General features: G+C 40.0%; 1 long non-coding RNA gene and 1 other non-coding gene across 2 annotated transcripts in view; one reads left to right on the top strand and one right to left on the bottom strand.

Annotated features, from left to right (window-relative positions):
• The window catches only part of LOC133087882 (uncharacterized), a 55,700-nt gene that overhangs the window by 28,209 nt on the left and 5,094 nt on the right, over positions 1–22,397 (top strand). Inside the window, exon 2 of the long non-coding RNA XR_009700464.1 lies at positions 20,460–20,528. This is a non-coding gene — a long non-coding RNA (uncharacterized LOC133087882). The remainder of the gene's footprint in view (positions 1–20,459; positions 20,529–22,397) is intronic.
• TRNAR-UCU (transfer RNA arginine (anticodon UCU)) lies at positions 18,962–19,034 on the bottom strand. The gene has a single exon. It is a non-coding gene; the product is annotated as a tRNA-Arg (tRNA).

The raw sequence follows: 22,397 nt of genomic DNA, 5'->3' as shown, positions 1-22,397 counted from the left end.
TGCCAAGAATATACCATGGCGAAAGGATAGTCTTTTCAACAAATGGTGCTGGTAAAACTGCATATCCACATGCAAAAGAATGAAATTGGACCCATCTCTTACACCATACACAAAAATCAACTCAAAATGAATTAAATACTTAAATGTAGGACCCCAAACTGTAATACATCTAGAAGAAAACAGAGGGGGAAATCTTCATGACATTGGTCTTGGCAATGATTTCATGGATATGACACTAAAAGCACAGGCAGCAAAAACATACATACATGCATACATACAACTACATCAAACTAAAAACTTATGCACAGCAAAGGAAACAATCAACAGAGTAAAAAGGCAGCCTACAGAATGGGAGAAAGTATTTGCAAACCATATATCTGATAAGAGGTTAATCTGCAAAATATATGTGATAGTTAATTGTGTCAACTTGACTGGGACAAGAGATGCCCAGATAGCTGGTAAAGCATCATTTCTGGGTATGTCTGTGTGGGTGTTTCCAGAGGAAATTAGTATTAGAATCAGTAGAGTGAGTAAAAAAAATCTACCCTCACCAATGTGGGCAGGCATCACCCAATCCATGGAGGGCCTGAATAGAGCAAAATGTGGAGGAAGGGTGAATTCTCTTTCTTCTTGAGCTGGGACATCCATTTTCTCCTGCCCTTGGACATCAGAGCTCCTGGTTCTTAGACCTTTGGACTCGTACTGAATTATACACTAGCTTTACTGGTTCTCCAACTTGCAGGGGGCAGATTGTGGGACTTCTTGGCTTCCATAATCATGTGAGCCAATTCCTATAATAAATCTCCTCATATGTATCTATCTGTATTTGTATCTATATCTATATCTATATCTGTATCTATATACTATTGGTGCTGTTTCCCTGGAGAATCCTGACTAATACAATATATAAGGATCTCCTACAACTCAATAGTAAAAAACTAATAACCTGATTAAAAAATAGCCTAAGGATTTGAATAAACATTTTTCCAAAGAAGACATAGAAATAGCCAACAGACATGAAAAAATGCTCAATGTCACTAATCATTAGGGAAATACAAATCGAAACTACAATGAGCTATCACTTCACGCCTTTCAGAATGGTTATCATTTAAAAAAACAAAAGACAAATGTTGGTGAGGATGTGAAGAAATTGGAACCTTTGCATACTGTTTGTGGGAATGCCAAATGGTGCAGCTGCTGTGGAAAACAGTATGGAGGTTCCTCAAAAAATTCCCAATAGAACTACCATATGATCCAGCAATCCCACTTCTGGGTATCCAAAAGAATTGAAATCAAGATATCAAAGAGCTATAAGCACTCCAATGTTCATTGTAGCACTATTCACAGTAGCCAAGATGTGGAAACAACCTAAACTTGTTCATCGACAGATAGATGTGATACATATATACATATGTAATGGAATACTATTCAGCCTTGAAAGAAATTCTGCAATCTGCAGCAACGTGGATGAACCTTGAGAACATTATGCTAAGTGAAATGTCAGTCACAGAAACACAAATATTGCATGATTTCAGTAATATGAGTTATCTAAAATAGACTTACAGAATCAAAGAGTGGAGTGGTGGTTGTCAGGGGTTGGGGAAAAGGGGAAATGAGGAGTTATTTATCAACAGGCATAAAGTTTGTTAAGCAAGATGAATAGGTTCTAGAGATCCTCTGTACAATATTGTACCTATAGTCATCAATAATTTACACTTAAAATTTTGTTAAGAGTACAGGTCTCATGTTGTGTTCTTACCACAATAAAAATTTTAAACGACTTTTTAAATGTAATTTTCAGTTGTTGGAATCTTGTATTTTCTCCATCAAAAAGTTCTGAAGCTCTCTGCTATATAAAAATTAGCACTTAAATCAGTAGAGAAACTAGTTAACTTGGATGTAAGGAGAAAATCTATAGCCATAGGTGCTTATAGCTAATAACTTACTCATTGCTCTCCACAATCCCATCAAATTCATAAGTATATAATAACACTTCAGTTAAACTAGCTAAAGGCTCTCTTGTATGTCATCTACTTATGGGCAGAACCAATAATATTCTTTGTTCAACTGACTTAAGTTTCTCAGAGTTAAATTCATTTTGTGAATGGAATAGAAATAAAATATTCTTAAACATTTTAGAAACTGGTAAATTGAGAAACTGTTCAAGTACAATGCTTTTTCAGATCTTTGCTTTCTAAAAATCAACTGACCAGCTACCTGAAATGTTAGCATGTGGTACCAAATCTGCCTGCTGCCTCTACTTCTCTTCTCTCCTAGATGGTGAGCTCCTTAAGTGAGAAGTTGTGTTTTTTCACATTTGAAACCTTAGAGCTTAGGAAACAGAGATAGCACCCAGTAAATTCTTGAGTGAATTTGGTTGACCAACAAATAGCTACAAAAGGTGAATTATTATCACCAGTATTTTGGAATGAATCAAATAAGGCTTTCTACTCTTATCCTTGCTCCTACAATCTCTATTTCATATCCTTGAATAAGCATGGTTTGATTTTGCCTGGATGCTTGGGGGGGGGTGTGTGTGTGTGTAACATGAATGTTTCAATGAGGTACCCACTTTTACACACCCACCCTCTCTTCCATCTCTAGTTTAGGATCTTTCTGATACATAGTTTATATGTCCATTGAATATTTTCCCCAAGTAAAGATATATGATTCCTTTATATTGAATTTACGATTTCATACAATTAATTAGTAGAGGGAAAAGATAATCATAAACTACTTATTTATTTATTTATTTGGCTGCACTGGGTCTTAGTTGTGGCACGTGGGATCTTGCTTGCAGCATGCGGGCTCTTTAGTTGCGGCATGCAAACCCTTAGTTGCGACGTGTGGGATCTATTTCCCTGACCAGGGATTGAACCCAGGCCCCCTGCAGTGGGAGTGTGGAGCCTTAGCCACTGGACCACCAGGGAAGTCCCTAAAACTACTTTTAAAAGAGGGCATTGGCATAGGATGGAGCAAATATCAGACCGCCAGCAATAAACATTCTAAGGGAGTAGGGGCAGGAGTACAACCTGAGCGTGGACTTGGGAGACCTGGATTCTGGTACTGGTGCCCCTCTGACTAGATCTGAGATCTATACTGGTCCCTGGGTCCCTGTTTGTGTCCTCATCTGGAAAATGAGGGGGCTCAGTGACCTTTAAGATTCCTTCCAATTCTGTGGTTCTATGCTTCAAATGACTTTTAAATAACAGAGTACTTGATTTGCCAAAACTTAAGCCTTAAGCCTTTTTTGCTTGGCTCTATTGTGCCTTTACCACATCATTGTGATGTAAACATGAGTTTTCAGAATTTCCATTTTTCAGTTGGGAGTCTGAGCCGGGTGACTTTGGGTCATATGATAGATTGCCTAACCTCATTTTAGGCGGTTTCCTTAGATCATCATATGTTTAGGAGGAAAACAAGCTAGTCTCATCAAGACAAGAGAGCTTATTCTACCCACTGTTATGTTGGTCTCATCAGTTATTCCCTAACTTTTTCAGCCAGATTAAATTGAGTAATACCACTTTTCACATTTCCCCCCAGCCTCTCTTGTTTGCAGTGTCCTTTAGAACAACTGCAAAGTAAAAATCCCTGTCCATGCTTCATGGTATAAGGTCCTATCATAACTCCCTTTTTCCTCTGCAAGGAACTCCCAAGTTTTGTTCCCTTTCCAATATTAGAGCACTCTTCTGGATTCTTGATGTTTACCCACCTCTTCTCCACCCTGAACACTGGATGACTACTCCTCCCATCAGCATTTTAAAAGCTTTGAGGGACAGATCACTAGGTAAAACACAAGGACACCAAACATTGCCCAACTACCTACATATGTTAATCCTGGTTTTTCAAATAGAAGAATGAATGCATGTGCAAACAAATTCAGACAATGAAAGACGTCTTCTTTTCACTCCAGACCCTGAGTACTTCTTTCCAGAAGTAAGGCTTTTGAGTTTTTTGCCATAATTTCTATTTTTCAAATAAAACACACATTATTTTTGTTTTGAGCTACTTTCTCTAAGTGAAAATTACTAGCCTGTTTCTTTTGAGCAGTAAACACACACCTGATATATTACCATTGTTTAACACTTTTACGTGCTCTAATTTTTAAGATGAATAATAGATAAAAATCAAAATTATATTAGAAATGAAAAAGGATGAGAGGACACCAAACTGAAAGCAAAGCTTGGTTTTGGTACAGGCTTTACCCCTTGAACCAAATAGTTTATGGGAGCTGTCCACTCAGAAATCATATAATTCTGTGACTTTCTACTCTGACACCAACATTTAAATAATAGAATCCTTCAGAATCACAGTGATCCATGTGAATCTTCTCTTAATGAAAGGGAGGTATGAAGCTTTTTTTGGAGAGTCTAACATACCCCAGATCTAGTGCTAATAATGAGACATAATTACCTCATTTAGCTTTTTTTTTTCATTTAATAATGCAATTCAGTCACTCTAAGTTTCAGGTTTTAAAAGGGCTCAGACTTTCTATACCTCATTTAGTTTTTAAAGAACCTTAGGAGATAAGCTTGTTCTATGTGTGATGAAATATCTTCAAGATAAATTATGTTTAAAAACAAAAGATAAAATACAGATGAGTGTGAATGACATGTTCCCATTAATCTTTTGTGTGTTTTTTTTGTTGTTGTTTTTTAAAGTAGGTCCTTGTATATGCCTAGAAAAATTCTGGAAAGCTACACAAGAAAATGTTAACAATAGTTAATTCTGATAAATTTACTGGGGGTTAGGAATAAAGAAAAAGATTTTTACTTGTCATTTTATATTCTTTTGTACTTTTTTTGAAAACCAAGGGCAGGTATTAATCTAGTTCTTATATCCCCTTTAGGAGAAAAGAAATAAGAGGAAAATTTGAAGAGCTAAGGGAATCAGTATTTGTAGTACAACTCATTTTATTGTTTTCTTCATGTGAAGAAAATATTAAAGTAGAAGAAAAGATGGTTGCCTAAGTACAGATAAACCCATAAGGTTTTCTTATAGAGGGGTGAGAGGGGAGAGCCTAGGTTGTCTGCTCTGCGTTTGGAATCTAACTTCCAGTTTTTGGCAGATGCAGCTCAGAGGTAATTGGAAGTGGGTGAAACAAAGGCTTGCATGTGCAAGTATGATGCAGTCACAGTGATTCAGTTCTTGTTGCACAATGTAAGATTCATTCATTTCTTTATTATTCTTTGCTTTGATGTGTAAAATGTGTTTTGCATTTGAATAAAATGCCCTCAAGTATAAGAAAAAATTCTGAACCCCTACATGGTATTCATAATCTAAGCCAACTCTAAAACACAAAGATAATAATCCAGATATAGAGTGGTCTGAGAGACGTAGTATGTGATGTTTACTTTAAATAAAATGGCAGTCCCCTCTTTAGTCCCAGGCAAGAGAGGTCTCTGCCCTGGATCCTGGGCTTCAGAGGGCCTTGCAAACACACACACACACACACACACACACACACACACACTGTACTATAGGATACATGGGTACCTCTATCTCAGGATCTGGTGCTCAGCACAACATGGAATAGCCTATAACCCTAAATATCTACTCTAGTAACTAACACAACTCAGGTCCCAGGGAAACACCTCATCACATCTCCTGCTAGAAGTTTTGTAAACTACACTGCCGCCAACATCAGAGTCAGACATTCTGCTGGGTATGAGGAGGATTTGAGTGGAAGCAGTAAGTTCATTAGGTAATAGAAAAGAAAAAATTCACTTGTCAAATCCTCAGATACCACGAATACAATAGATTCTTCCATGAAGAAGCACCCTTTCTTCCCCTTCCAGATCCTGAGTCCTTCTTTCCAGAGGTAATGCTTTTGAGTTTCTTGCCACAATTTCTATTTTTCAGATAAGCCATATACAACTATTTACATAGCATTTATATTATATTTGGTATTATAAGTAATCTAGAGATGATTTAAAGTACATGGGAGGATTTACATAGATTATATGCAAATACTACACCAATTTATATTAAGGGACTTGAGCATCTGTGAATTTTGGTATCTGTGGGCAGTCCTGGAACCAATCCCCATGGATACTGAGGGACGACTATGTGTATTTTATTACTCATCCAACATTGTCAGCTCATCAACAGAATACCTAGGCATATCCAATAATAAGGAAATGCTGTTGTCTTTCATATTTTGCCCATATGAAAACCACAGATTTCACCTACTTTTTCAACTTGGGTGTTGGATTAGTCAGCTTGGGTTGTCATAAGATACCACAGACTAGATGGCTTAGACCAGGGGGTCCCCAACCCCCGGGCCAGGACCAGTACCTATTAGGAACTGGGCCTCACGGCAGGAGGTGAGCAGCGGGCAAGTGAGTGAAGCTTCATCTGTATTTACAGCCACTCCCCATCGCTCACATCACCGGCTGAGCTCCGCCTCCTGTCAGATCAGCGACAGCATTAGATTCTCATAGGAGCGTGAACCCTACTGTGAACTGCGCATGCGAGAGATCTAGGTTCCTTATGAGAATCTAACGCCTGATGATCTGAGGTGGAGCTGAGGCGGTGATGCTAATGCTGGGGAGTGGCTGCAAATACAGATTATCATTAGCAGAGAGGTTTGACTGCACAGAGACCATAATAAATCAATTGCTTGCAGACTCATATCAAAACCCTATCAGTGAGTAGCAAGTGACAATTAAGCTGCATCTTACGGAGTAGACTGGACATAAGCAACACACTTCGGGTGTCACTGTCTCCCATCACTCCCAGATGGGACCATCTAGTTGCAGGAAAACAAGCTCAGGGCTCCCACTGATTTTGCATTATTGTGAGTTGTGTAATTATTTCATTATATATTACAATATAATAATAATAGAAATAAAGTGCACAATAAATGTAATGCGCTTGAATCATCCTGAAACCATCCACCCCCCCGCCCCCAGTCTGTGGAAAAATTGTCTTCCACGAAACTGGTCCCTGGTGCCAAAAAGGTTGGGGACTGCTGGCTTATACAACCGACATTTATTTTTTCATGGTTTTGGAGGCTGGAAGTCCAAGATCAAGGTGCCACAGGGTTGGTTTCTGGTGAGGCTTCTCTTCTTGGCTTGCATATAGCTGCCTTCTTGCTGTGTCCTCACATGGCCTTTCCTCTGTGTACTTGCAGAAAGAGATTTCTGGTGTCTCTTCCTCTTATAAGGACACCAGTCTTACCGGATTAGGACCTTTTTGACCTATTTAACTTTAATTACCTCCTTAAAGGCCCTGTCTCCAAATGCAGTCTTATTGAGGGTTAGGGCTTCAACATATGAATTTAGTGGGGGACACAATTCAGTCCATAATAGGTGTTATGAAGGTGTATTTGTCAAGGTAAAAATTTGGAACATGCTTTAGTTAACAGTTTTTTAATTTATATAACTTTTACATAGTTAGACATATGGCATGTGGTCCTCCATTTGTACTTTTGGACCCTGCAAATGTAAGGGGCAGGCCTACAACAAAGAATATGCTACAATTTGTGCCTAAAAATGGCTTCCATCAAACCTAGCCCAAGGGGTATTTCCAGAAGAATTTGTCAATGAATAAAGCTGTCTTTCAAAGGGATGAGCTATATTATGATGTAGTAAGAGGGCTCCAAGGGAAATCCCTTTAAGATAAATACATGCATATCAAAAAATATAGGAAAACTACAAAACTTTCAGTGAAAAAAAGAGTTGGAAACCATAAAAGGTAACTTCATTTGCTAAACACAGACTGTGTAAGGAACTGAAACACGAAGGAAAAGGCACCAAAAGTGGAACTTAGGTCAAATCCACCAAGAAGAGGAATGAGGCAGAGCAGTGCTGAAGGCTCAGAGTGATAAAAGTAGAAACCCCCAAACAGGAAATGAAAGTCAAATGACAAAAGATAAAGGGAAATTAAGAATTCTTTATATAAGGAACTAGAGGAATAAAAAGGAAAATATTGCCTTATTTGGTGCTGGAGGGGGAAATGCACACTTACTAGCCTAGTCAACGCAGAGATTCCGAGGGAGTCAGTACTGCTCCATGGAAACAGGCAGGCCGCCTGGCTCCCAAGAGGCCTCCCAGCCTGGCATTTGTTACGGGGAATTATCTCCAAAAGCCCCAGTTTCTGGAATTGTAAGTTGAAGGTAGTAACAGTGGTTCCTGAAAGATCAAATCAGACAATGTTCATAAGGTACTAAGCATAATACTGGTTCCTAATAAATGCTGGCTATGTGGTAGCTGTTATTAATGTCATTACAAACTTATTACTCTAATTTTTTATTCTTTCCTTATGCTATTATTTATTACAGATAATAGTATGGTAGTTATATGACCTTGAAATACACAGGTAACTACCGTCCCACTAGATAAGGCCATCATTTGTAGTAATCTTTTTTCATCAACACCCTTGACAATGAGCCATTAGTGACAAATTTTACTAACTCAAATTTATAAAAATGGAACAGAGCAGCTTAAGCAATATTACCAATGTGATACAGTAAATCAGTGACTTAGCTGAATACAAGACTTGCATCTCAGGGTCCTGTACTCTAGCTAGGATGACCTGCTAGGATAAAAACAGCTACTTAGTTATTTTACATTCTTATTTATAAGCAATATCATGAAGCATAATCTCAACAATGATTTAGACTGATTTAATTATAGAAAAATCTATATTTGCCTGGTGGTATTAAATATTTCTTAAAAGGAATGCCTAAAGCACCATTTATATTTGCAAACTAAGGACAGCCAACATTGAAGGTACAGAAGCATTTAATAATTAATTATTAAATATTATAACAAAAAGTATTATTACAAATTTTTCACAAGTTGATACACTTACTAAAAAAACCTCCTGATCTTCCATACCTATCACACTAGAAATGTATATGTTTTATATATTTGGCCTTATTTTCTGCCCCTCCATAATACTAATATAAATACTAGTGATATTAATAGCTAATTTTATTCCTTTTTCCTTACACCTTCCCTCCCTTGAAGGTCTCCAGCTTTCAGTTATAAGACATTACATAGAAGAAGGATATAAATTGGTGAAGAGTCTACAGAGTGAACATTTATCCATCCCAAATACCATAGTAGGGACCAGAAAGGCCAGACAACTAGAGGCAGTAAACATCCAGACTAGGGGTTCCCGGATTTAGGGTTCAGGGCTCAGTAAATTTTCAAAAAATTGGGGGGATGGGCATCGAGATGCCACCATCTAATTTGCCAAGTAAGGACATTTAAAACAGCAACTACTACCATATACTAACATTCTTTACTAATAGAAGAAATGTGAACTTTAAGAAAAACCAGGTAGGTCGGACAAAAACATCAGAGTAAAGGCGATTAACAAGAAATGATAAGTGATAACCCTAAATCTTTTTCTGATTTTGTTGGAGACCAATGAAAATGAACTGGCCTAATTCTGTGGACTGGTCTCTGAGAGCTGCTCCAGAGACTTCCAAAGAATCATTTGGGGGCCAAATAAGTGTAAAATACAAACATAACCAGAGGACATTTATTGAGGGGTCACGCTGTTCCAAACCCTGTGCTAAGGAGAGATGACCTACTGCGGTATTTGCGTAGAGGGGCCTGCCCCTGCTGCTTTCTGATTCTAATCACCATGAAACCATTACGACCCAAAAGATCTCACTGCTCAGCTGGTGTTTCCAAAAACATGATCTCTATATGAAATTTTTTTTTTCTTTTTTTTTTTAAACATCTTTATTGGAGTATAATTGCTTTACATTGTGTTAGTTTCTGCTGTATTCTATATGAAATTTTAAAACTCCAGTATAACAAAGACTTGAGCGGCTCTTTGGAGGCCATTGCAGCAGGATCTAGCCACAACTAGGATTCAAAGTTCTTTCACAAAGGGACAGAAGGTTACCAGACTTTTTACCACAAGCTTCTGTGCTGTGACAAAGCACTGCTTTGACCAGTGTACTGGCCCTGGTCTGAGACCACAAGAGCCAGTCAGTTATGACAAATCAAAAATAGCCCCATAATCTAAATCAAGACACATGGAGAATGATCCCCCTGAGTCACCCAGACCCATTTGTTACATACTTTATTTTTGGATAACTTTAGTGGGTATAGAAAGTGTTTCATTTGCTGGTTTTTCCTCTTCAAATAAGAGTACAAAGAAAGGAACTAAGTCGTGTGGTTTTGTTTAACTTACTATGAAGGTTGCAGCTAGTATGGATGATGTGATTCCTCAGCTTTGGAGAGCCCATGGCTAATTGGTTGGGATGATGTGTCTCTCTGGACTCCCTAAACTGCCAAAAAGATCTTGGCTCATAATCTGTTGCATAAGAAAATTTTGTTCCCAGGAATACGTGTTTATCGTTCCAAGATCTTTGTTGCCTTTCAGAGTGAGAAAACACAAGTAAATGAGAATGTTGATGTGGAACAGAATGTAGTAGAGAGCTTGTTTGCCTTATTTAGGCTTATTTCCTATTTGAGATTTGAGTTAGTTGTATAAGTGTTTATAATTTGCATTGTAAATCTTTTTTTTTAATAAATTTATTTATTTTTATTTATTTATTTTTGGCTGTATTGGGTCTTCGTTGCTGTGCGCGGGCTTCTCTAGCTGGCGGCGAGCGGGGGCTACTCTTCGTTGCAGTGTGTGGGCTTCTCATTGCGGTGGCTTCTCTTGTTGTGGAGCACGGGCTCTAGGCGCACAGGCTTCAGTAGTTGTGGCTCACGGGCTCAGTAGTTGTGGCATGTGGGCTCAGTAGTTGTGGCGCATGGGCTTAGTTGCTCCATGGCATGTGGGATCTTCCCGGAGCAGGGCTCGAACCCGTGTCCCCTGCATTGGCAGGTGGATTCTTAACCACTGTGCCACCAGGGAATTCCCTGTAAACTTCTAAATGTTTCATTTTAGCAAATGTATTATTATCCTTGTCCTTAAAAATGATTTCCGTGTTTCTTCACCATCATCTGGTCTTCCTCCCACTCCAACACATATCCTATAGTTCTTCTTCCATTCACTGCTGGTCAGCCTTCTCTTTGTTCTTGTAAAATGCCAAGATCCTTCTCACCTTAGAGCCTTTGCATTCGCTGTTTCCTCTGCCTGCAGTGCTCTCCCTATGATCTTTACATAGCTGGTTCCTTAAATCTCTGTTCAAAATACTTCCTTGGAGAAGCCTTCCCTGACCACCTTGGCTGAAATAACCCATCCCTATCAGTCACTCTCTAGTGCATTGCCTTATGTTATTATCTTTACAGCTCTTATGAATGTCTGAAAAGATTTTGCTCACTTATTTGTTAGCTTACAGTTTACCTTCTCTAAAATGAAAGCCTGTGAGAATAGGGAGTTTGTCTTGTTCGTTCCTATAGCTCAGCCCTGGAATAGTGTCTGGCACATAGCAGCACTCAATAAATATTTGTTGAATGAATGAATGAAAGGATAGAAGAATTCACCAGCTTTTTCATATTTTGTGACCTTTATCCCGGAGAGTTCATGACTCAATTGCACAAAGGCTAAAGTACGTTCCTCGGTTCTCTTGATAATTTTATCAGTAAATATAGGCCAAATGACTGATGATGTCAGTTGTCTGGCATGGCTGTCTGTGATTGGTCATATCACTAAACAGTTGTCACATCTTCACTTCACTGAAATTATATCGCTCAGTCTGAGAGAGCAATCAGATAAGAACACAAATAAAACTTTAAAAAGGAAAGATTAGATACTGTGATTTAGGATAGATAAAGACTTCTTTTTTTGGTCGCAGCTTGCGGGATCTTAGTTCCCTGACTAGGGATGGAACTCATGCCTCCTGCAGTGGAAGCATGGAGTCCTAACCACTGGACTACCAGGAAAGTCCCAAGACTTATTAAAATAAAAATATCTAATTTAAATCAACAGGTAACCTGAATATTATTTGTAGAAAAAAACCCACTGAAAGCAAAAGGCCCATTCTTTTTCATTTGTAAAATATTGATATGGAAGTTCCAATCAGTTAGAAAGGTAAGAAAAAGAAATAAATGATATAACTATTTTAAAGTAGAGACAAAATTATCTTTATAGATAACAATTATCTACCAGGAAAACTTAAGATAATTTTTTAAAAGGACTAATAATGGAGTTCAGTGAGGTACAGTTAAGCAATTATAAGCAGAAATAGTTATTTAGGAAACATGAAGGAAAAAAATAGCTAAAGAATGTTATAGATATTACTAGACTAGCTACAGTTTTTTTCTTTTCCTAGTGTCCAAACATGGCATTAATCTTAGACTGCAGAATATGACTGTGGATTTTAATATAATATTGTGTTTCCTATGAAAAAGCATAACTTATCACTTGTTCATTCTGCTAACATTTATACTTCTACTCTATTTATAGTTCTGTACCAAGAACTATGTAGAAAATAAAGGTAAAGGAAGAAAACATGGTCCCTGTTCTTGAAGACTTTATAATCATGTTGGAAAGAAATAATGTACACATGTGAAACTACTAGAAAATTTCTTCTGGTAACATTTATTTAGTAAGTACTTATTCAGCATCTGTAATGAGAAGGTCCCTTTGCAAGTTGTATGTGGAACAGTGGGTGGACTTACCATAATTATGATTAGAACTCAATCATTGCCATCTGTGCAAGCCATTAGGAGGAATAAGGCACAAACCTTTATAATGATAAAGCAATTAAGCTGAATCTTGAAAGAGGAAGGAAGGCTTTCAGTGAATAGAGATAGACCAGATGGCATTCCAAGTGGAGGGCATGACTTTGGGTAAGAAGAGAAAGTATAGGACGTGTTTGTGAACACTGAGCACTCCTGTTTGGCTGGAGCACAGGCCGACAGGAAAGGCAACTGGCAGGTAAGACCAGAAGGAGAGATTGGAGTTCAGGTCTCAGGATGGGGGTCTTGCATTCCTAATTGCAGAGTTTAGATTATAATTTTTGAGCCTTCAAACATTTCCAAATAAGGAAGCAACCTTACAGCTCTGTTATAGGAATATTTGTCTGATGGCAGCATATGGGTTGAATCGAAGCATGAAGAGACAGAGGATGGAGGGTCTGTTAGGAAGCTTTGGAAAGATAAAAGAACAAATAAAATTTTAACGTATAAAGGAAAAGTTAGACATGATTTAAGATAGACAAATACTTCTTTAAAGTATCTACTTTAAACTAACAGCTAACATGATAATTACCAGTAGAAAAAAATATAATACTAAAGGCAAGAAGCCCATTTTTCCCATTTAAAAAATATTGATCTGGAAGTTCTAACCAGACCTGAATTAGTCTGGAGTAGACCTGAGAGACACTGCAGAGGTGATACTGAAGGACTTTGGCACCCAGAACAGTGCCTGGCTTTTAATAGGTATTCACTAAAAATTCATCAAATGAATGCTTTTCTGTCCTCCCTTTGTAAGTTCTCAGGGGTAAGACCAATTGCCTCTCTCTCTCTCTCTCTCTTTCTCTCTCTTCTTTATTTTTTCCACACTACACCCCCCAGAGTCTGGCATTCAATGAATGCCACCTCCTTAGAGATGTTGCCTCATTAGAGGTGTGTCCTTAATGAATGTCACTTCATTAGGTATGGGATTGAGAGAGATGGAGGAGTGCAGAAGTATTCAGTTTTGAACTTATTTCAATGTTAGTGGCATGTTTTCTTTCACAAATATTAATAGGGAATTTAGGAGAAGGGGCTGGTTTGGGGGAGATGATTTGTAAACTTTTAAACTGATGCATTTGAAAGACTAGGAGAATTATCTAGATGATGCAATCCAGTAGATGGTTGAAAATATGAAGATAGAACTCTGTAAATAAGTTGGACTAGGGGTAAAGATCTGGGACTATCTGCATAGAGATGGTAATTGAAACAGTAGGAGTATTTGAGACCACCAGAAAGGAGGTATACAAAAGGAAGAGAAACTGAGTTGAGGACAAATCTTGGGACATACCCGTGTTTCAAATGAGGCAAAAGAGGAGCCAACTGAGGAGATAGAAGTAAGTTAGAGTTGGGAGGCAAACTGTATTCCAATTGCTCCACAAAGGAAGAAAATTTTCAAGAGAGTAGTTCACAGCTGCATCAAATTCATTAGGAAGATTAGTGAGGATAGAATTCAAGAAAAGCTGTTACATCTGGCAGTTAGAGTGAGCATTTCAGCATCTGCATATGTGTGGAGGGAGTGTAGGAAACAAAATCAGATTTGAATGGACAAGGTATGAGATAAAGGGAGTAAAGATTACTCTCTCAAGAAATTTGGTGGGAAAGGGAGGGAGGAGAGAGAAAAGATAGAGGTGTTTGACTAGTTTCTTTGTAGATGCCCCACCATTAAGTGAATAACTTGCCCAAATTTTCAAACTACACACCAGTGCTGTTTAGCATCTATCTGTCTATAAAGTCCCGTGATATAGTCTGTTGCCAGCAAATAGTTGCTGCTGACCTCCTGGAGCAGCAGCATGGCCTGGGTTCCGTGGAAGAAGACGCAGAAGTGTAAATATAAGGAGATAGCAGGTTGAGAGAAACTACATATGAAGCAGCAAAGAACCATACAAAGAGCAGAGCCAGAAGTAATCAGCTTGGTTCCTTAACGTCACTGACCCCGTGTTCTGTGCCAGGCTCTGGGATCTGGTTAAGGGATGAGTCTGGAGGGCGAGTATGGTCTCTGCTTCATGGTGGGATGAGTCTACTAATAGCTTCTAACCTGGAATAGTGAAGGGCTGGAACAGGGAGAGGTGTCCCTAAACTGAATTTGAAGGTTGGCTTTAATGAGTCAGAGGGGGGAAGAGAAGGCAACTTTCAACCTGTGGGACCCACTTGAAGACAACACAAGCACAAGGACTGCCTTCCTGTGGGCCAGTGAAATCCCCTCCTGACCTCAGTGGATGTGGAGGGTTTAAAGGCGCATGAGATTACAAAGGTGATCCTGAAAGGTATTCATTGACCGTGAATAGCTACCCTTCCTTAAAGCCTGAAGAAAATGTTTCTTTTCTGCTTGTTTTTGTCTCTCCCCCACTGTTTCTCTGAGTTGAAAGCAGAACTATTCTTCTTTGTCATAGTCACACCACTGGTTATGAAAAACATTTTCTGCCAAAATAAAAAATAAATACATGTTCACAATCTATGATTTTCACGTGAAAGTCCCTCCCAAGATGAGGCAGTGCTTGGCCATTCACCTTTTTGGAATAGGAAGAAGGAAGAGCTCACCATAGTCATCAGAATCCACCCACTCTTTTACCCACAAACTGCAAGGAGGGTACAACAGCCTCCCCAGATGCCCTGTTATCTTTTGTCATCTTTGTCATGAGACCAAGACAGTGCTCCTTGAAGACCCACGTGATTCAAAGAAGTTGGTTGAACTTTATCCTTCTTAATACCACTTGATATCAGACCCTTTTCTTAAGAGCCATTTCATTTTTAATATTAGGGTTAAGCAAAGTGGCTGCTAAGATCCCTTCCAAGTTTAAAAGACATTAAGGGCTGGGTGTTAACTAGTGAACTCTCTCGAGGGGCACTACTAGCTTGTTTACTCCACTAAGATAAGTCTAAAATACAGGGACACGAGGCTTCCAAAATTCAGGAGAGCATGGTTGTAAGGAAGTGACTGTATAATGTTCTACCACAGGCCCTGTTTCCTCAGGATAAATGAGAAGCAGAGATGTCCACTGTGACTGAGGACTGTGGGTCTAGGCAGTAATTTAGAGGACTCACGGGAGTTCTTTCACCTGTGATATTCCAGAATGACATCCTTGAGCTTAATGCAATACTTTGCACATCTTGTTTGATTAAAAGTTTACCAATAAACACAAATTTTCAGGGAAGTTCTGAAGGCTTGGAAACTGTGTAATTAGTATGAGATATTCAGTGAAGAGTGGCAAAGAATCCTGTCATCCAATCAGTCTTTAATATCTGTGAAATGGATGTGCTAACAGCTGCTGTCTAGAAAATCACAACCATTCCAATGAAGGTGCCAGGTTAATGAGTTTTGAAGAATCCACAGCATGACATTTCTATTCAGTATGGATCAGATAACTAACTTTTGGGATTTCTCTGGGGTCATATGGGATTTTTAGTGTATAAACTCAAGGGGTGGATCTAGGAAAAGGCCTAATGTCCAGGAGCAAAAACAACATAGTCTTCTTAGGCATCTCAGCATAATCATCTCAGCTCTGGAGAAGGGACTAGCTAGGCGGATGTGTGTTTTTGGTCTTCAGTTTTACCCAAAAATTTGTATCACATAAGACTGTAGAGCCCATCTGGCTGGAGTCTCTCCCTTGCTGGCTGGAATGGCACGTTGCAGGAATGGTGGGTAAACCCTCAGGAGGAGCTGAGGGTCCTCCTGAGCCAACAGCTTGCAAAAAAACTAAAGCTCTCAGTTCTATAACTGCAAGGAATGGCTGTCTGCAACCACATGAGTGGTCGGAGAAGCAGATCCCTCTCCAGTCAAACCTTCAGATGAGAGCCCAGCCCTGGCTGACACCTTGGCTGTAGCCTGTGATACCATAAGCAGAGAACCAAGTCAAGCCATGTCCTGACTCCTGACTCACAGAAACTGTGAGATAATACATGCGTGGTTGGTTGCTGCTAAGTCTGCAGTTATGTTGTTACACAGCTATAGAAAACTAATACAGATTCCCCCGATGTCTGCTGAACCTCCTCCCTCAGGCCTACATTGACACTAGAGCCCCCCAGGGTATGCCGAAGGGGATTATGGAGAGAGAAATAACGGGGGGGGGAGGGGGCAGGTGAGAGAAGGGAAGCAATAAAGGTTAGTCACCCACTCAGCTTTTCTAAAATGGAATGGGTTAGAGCATACTTTTCTGAGGCTGTGAGAACAGCCTTGTTTCACCTCAGGATTACACTGAGCTCCAGGCCATGACTAACTGCTCCTCTGACCCCAGTCTACAGAGGCTTATCTCCATCTACTCCCCAACAGAGAATTAGGAACCTAAGATCACCCAGTTCAGGAAAGGCTAATATGTAACACTTATATCACCACTTTCTAATGCAGCACCCGTGGCAGACATAACTAATCAATCACGGTCCTTCCAACTGAGCCCCTTCACAGAGGACCACAGAGAAGGCGGGATTTACTCAAGGTCACCCAGCAAGTCACTGAATGATCTAAGACAAGAACCCAAAATAATAAAACAAACAAAAAAAAGAAAAAGAAAAACAAAATAAAATGAAATGATTTTTTGAAATTAAAAGATAAGATAAGAAAAAAATTTTTGTATCCAAGACTCAGAAGCAAATGGTGCAGTTGTGCTATGGTGATGCACACCCTGGAGATACAGAAAGATTTCTTTTGGCATCATTGTTTCTGGCAGCTATGGGCTCATGGCTCAGGTAGGCAGGTTGCTGTCAATGAGATGAACCAAAACCATAAATTTTGTGAAAAGTGGTGTCTGTTCCTGAGTAGCATCTAGATTCCCTTAGCAGAGGCTAAAGCCAGGAAGAATTCTCACTTTCATTTACAATGGGGCATTTTCTGATTCCTCTACTTTTTTTCTTCCTCCTTTTAAGTTAAGTGTACCACAAAATATTTGGCAAGAGTCAGCTGTAGTGTAGGGACTCAGAGCTCTCACTCACTGTGTGTTACAGGTTTCTCACAGGCTCTCTCTCCATGCTTTACAGAGAAAGCAGGACCAGGGAGAGGGCCTTCCACCCTCCACCCTACCCAGTCGCCACTGGAGACCTTACCCCTTCCCGTTCCAGACTACCTGCTGACCTTGTGTTGTTTATTTTCTCCTCCCAATTGGTGCTTGAAGCTTACTTTAATTCAGTTTCACCTGGGTACAAATGTTAATGGGACTACAGCCCTATTTCTAGACATGAGAACTTGAATCTTTCACTCTGTCCAGATCTAGAACATAAGAACCAATGGAGATGTGGCAGGGGAACAGTTTGCTCTGAGTGAAGCTTTCCTTGTTCTCTTAGAAGAAGGTGACTCTTGGGTTTGCTCTGGCCACCTGATCAAGTCTGGAGTTCCAGGGTTTCACCTTGCCACCTATTTCAGTGTGAGCTTGATAAATCCACGTGAATTCTGAGAGATTACCGTATTTCTAAGATACTCAGTTACTACCAGTGTAAAAGGGGGAATAATGTTCCTCCTCTTTTGGGGTTGTTATGAGAATCATGAGCTAAGGTATTGGAAAGTGCCTGACACAGTGCTTCTCAAGAGTTTGGCTTTTGTCAGCTTTTCTTTGAGCTTCTGAAAGCACTCTTTCTCCTGAAAAATGCTCGAGGATGCAAGTTCAGAGTGACACATTCTCTTAGTATCATGAGGAATACAGTTAACGGGAAATGACTTCAGTTTACTGCATCTGCTAGTAATCCTGTGATGCCATCGCAAAACAAAAAGCACATGACTACTCGTAAGCCTGTGGTACCTGAAAAAGAAATTGGATTTGACTCAGAAAATCAGGCTGTACAGCTAATCGCTCTGATCCAATAATGCGGCCCTGCAGAATGGCATCGTCAGCCCTGGGACACAGAGAGGAGGAGGGAGGGCGAGCAGGGAGAGTAAGCACTCAGGGAAGGGAAGCAGCTGCCCGGTTCTCCAGACACACAAGCCAATGAAAAATTCATAAGGAGATGTTTTATATCCAATGTCTAATACCACTGCTGGGTCACAAGCTGATCTGAGCCAATCAATAGTATTCATCATCCTGAAAGGAACTAGTGATTGCATGTTTATGAGAACTGGGATGTTTTCCAAGCCAAGGCCAGTTTCTGGTTACTTGGAATGTGTCACCCTTAGAAATATAGAACTTATTTTGAAAATGGAACCCAAGACCTTTAAAAAAATTATTCAGAGAAGAGGAGGAGCGGTACTTTTCAAATCTAGGGGGAAAATGTTTAAATTCATTTTTAAGTCAACTGAAGGACTAGTTTTTAAATTGAAGCTACTTTTTTGTTTCAATCTTTGGTGGACAATCTTTATATATGATTCCTTTTTACTTAGATCTAGAATTTTTTCTTTTTCTTTTTCTTTTTTTTGGCTGCGCCGTGCATGGCATGCAAGATCTTAGTTCCCCGACCAGGGATTGAACCTGTGCCCCCTGCAGTAGAAGCACAGAGTCTTAACCACTAGACCACCAGGGAAGTCCCTAGAACTAGAATTTTTAAAATAACACTTTAGTGTACGTGTTAAACTCCTCCAAATACAAGTGGAAATGTATGAGAGTGAAATCATAAAAAGAAAAATAAATGGAGTCAACTTTATCATTATACATCACTAAGTTCCAGGTTGGTTTGATTTTAAAAAGCTTTTAAAGATCATAGAACTTCAACTTGAGTTTCAGGGTTTGCTTTTTACACAGGCAATGATTTAAAGGCAGAGGGAGGTAGAGACAGCAAGATGAGTCTTAAAGGTTATGTGCTCCGAAGTCTGCTGAGGATTTCAGGGGAAACCACACCACAGTCTGGTTAGATGGGAAAAGCACTGAGAAAACCAGGGCTTCCAGGTGTGGCTAAATCAGAGCCCTCCCTGAGGTCTTCAAAATAGATCCTATTAAACACCATCCACCCATGCTCACTCACAGGTGCATTAAACATCAGGAGCTCACAAATGGAAAGCCTTGGAAAATCAACTTGTGAAGTAGGAAGGTAGGAAAGGAAGAACGTCAGAATGGGATAAGGCTTTCATCCTCTCCCTGGTGATGGTGTCAGGAAAGAAGCTGTGCCCTTGCATCTGTGTAAATAAATAAGATTTCTTTTAATGGCTCTGAAAATAACAGAAAACCATTGTAAAACAAAGAAAAAAAAGTAAAAAATAAGAAAAGAAAAATCATCCATAATCCTACTGTCCTGAAAAGTCTATTTAACAAGATGGAGTATTTTCTTCCAGGCTGTTATATCTCTCTAGATATAGATATAGATAAAAAGATATAGTACATTGGAATTTTATTGTAAATAGTTTTATATCCTGCGTTTTCAATGCATATTTATTTTGTAATCATTTTCACATGTCAGAATTTTCAGATGTGGTACCTTATTGTTCAGTTAGGAATCTATTAAAAGGATGTGCCATGCATTTGCAAGCCCCAAGAGTGAGTTCATGCAGGCATTTATAGCCTGCCCATCTCTGTGCATTGAACCCTTACTTGACTGTTTAGTTCTGATGCCACCTACGCTGAAGCCTGCCCCTTTCCCCACTTACCAATTATGTGACCTTGGGAAGCTTCTTAACTAAGCTTCAGTCTCCTCACCTATAAATGGGGATAATTTTATAGAGTATTAATATAATGATCGAGTAAAAGAATATATGTGTTAGTTTCCTCCCCTCTGCCCTTTCTTGGTTTTCAGGCTTCTCCCAGAAGCAGCTATAGAGTAGTGTTTAAGAGCTTGAGCAAGTAACCTAGGCTCTCTGTGCCTCAATTTCTTCACATGTATTTTGGGAATAATGGTACCCATCTCTGCATTCATAGGTTTTTAGGGAGGATTAAATTAGATGATCAACATAAGGCACTTTGTGCCTGCACAAGTAGGAGCACAATAAATGTTTCTTCTTCCTTTATAATCTTACAGGATCTTTCACGAACGTCACTTCATTGTTTTCACCAGAGCCTGAGCTCCTCTATGGCGTCACAGTGGACGGTAAGTTCCCCCTGTGGGCTGCCTCTTGGAGTCACTGTCTAGTGAGCCTCCAAGCAACCCAGAACCCAGGGCTGGGCCCCTCCTCACTGTAGCCACACCTTGCGGTGGGCTCCAGCCCCGGACTTCCCTAGCAACCCCTGCTTGTCCGGTACCGGAACAGAGGAGCCCTTTGGAGGGAGTGGCTTGAGAGGGAGAGACCACCTTAACCGCAGATCAGCATCCAGGTATTAGCCGGAGGGAAGAAAGTCTGGCTATGAGAGAACTTCCTGAGAATTGACTGAGTCAATTTTCAGAAAAGGCCCTGAGGGGGAGATAACCTCAGGGAAATGCCCTAGCGACTTTCTCTTCTTCTTGGGCCTTTCTTGGGAGAGGTCTCTTTCTGACAAGAGGTGGTAACAACCTTGCTTTGGTGCCACCAGGCGGGATCACAGGGAGAGGATAGAATTCACCCAGAAACCATAGAATTCACCCAGAAACCAGGGTGTGGTAGCAATCTTGGAGGGTGTCTGCCCTGCCCCCAGCCTGCATGTTGTACTCTAGCAGAGGTTCTCAAAGCATGGTCCATGGTTCTCAAAGCATGGTCCCCAGCATCAGCATTACCTGGGAACACATGAGAAATGCAAGTTCTCCGTCCTGCCCCAGACCTGCTCAGTCAGAAACTGGGGGATGGGCTTCCTAGCAGTGAGTGTTTTCATGAGCCCCACAGGTGATTCTGATACACTCTCAAGTTCAAGACCCACTGCCCCACGGGGACTGATGGGGAGAGGAGAGGAAGTCTGGACGGATTCCTCTTTCCCAGGCCCTCTCTGAGGACTGGCTAAGTTCCTGCCCGACATTCTTATCTCCACTTCTTTTGTTTGCTTGAGCTGATTTCAGCAGATTTCTGAATTAAAGAGTTTTGAGTAATAAAGCAGGGGTCATTCAAAGAAAAACCGTAAGAGAAGCAAAGCTTTGAGGTGCCTATGCCCCCTGCTTCAGCATCCCCCCTTTTGGGTGCCCCAAAGCCGCTGATCAGGAAGCCTGGTCGTGACTAGTGCCCACTGTCCCTTCTTTCTGGGCAGAGAGACAGACCATGCCAAAGTGCTTTGTCCCTCAGAATTCTGCCCAACGGAAAAATCAGGTATGGGCACAAATACTTATGTACAAAGATGTTCATCTCAGTATTATTTAATGGAAGGGTGGAACAACCCAAATAGCCAAGAGTGGAGGTCGAACCAATTATGGCATGTCCGTATAACGGAATATTGTGCAGCCACAGAAAATGACGTTTTTATAAAACACTTGGTGTCAAGGGGGAAATGGTATCAAATAATGTTAAGTGATAAAAGATGAATACAAAACAGTATGTACGGACTAAACCCATATACATGCATAGAAAAAAATCTAGAGGTAAACAGAATGTTAACAGTGGTTATCATCTCTGGGTAATAGTAGCGTAGAGTCTTTTTATTTTTTTCTTTATACTATTTGGTATTTTCCAATTTTCCACAGTGAACATGTATGACTTTTACAAGTAGGAAAAAACGCAATGACAGTGTGTGAACTTGGTCATTTTACCCCTGCAAGTCTCCGTTTCTTATACCTCCGTGGCACCTGCCTAGGAACCCTCACCCCGCCTCCCGCACCCAGGGGAGATAGTGTGATTATTGGCAGCTCCTCCCCGACAAAATATATTCTTCTTTAATCTCCACTTTCACCATATTGTTTATCAAGAATCAGATGGATCTAAGAGCTGTTTCATTTCTTTCCCATCCTCTGACCACCTTACTTTGGTGACAGCAGTGACTAGCTACGTTGTCATAACTGGAACAGGCTCAGATGTGACCATGCCAGGCCCAGACTGCAAACAGATCTGGCAGAAAAGGAAAA

Source organism: Eubalaena glacialis, chromosome 3, assembly GCF_028564815.1.
Source record: "Eubalaena glacialis isolate mEubGla1 chromosome 3, mEubGla1.1.hap2.+ XY, whole genome shotgun sequence".
Classification (NCBI taxonomy): domain Eukaryota; kingdom Metazoa; phylum Chordata; class Mammalia; order Artiodactyla; family Balaenidae; genus Eubalaena; species Eubalaena glacialis.
Note: the sequence above shows the minus strand (reverse complement) of the source record. Positions and strands in the feature narration are given on the sequence as shown.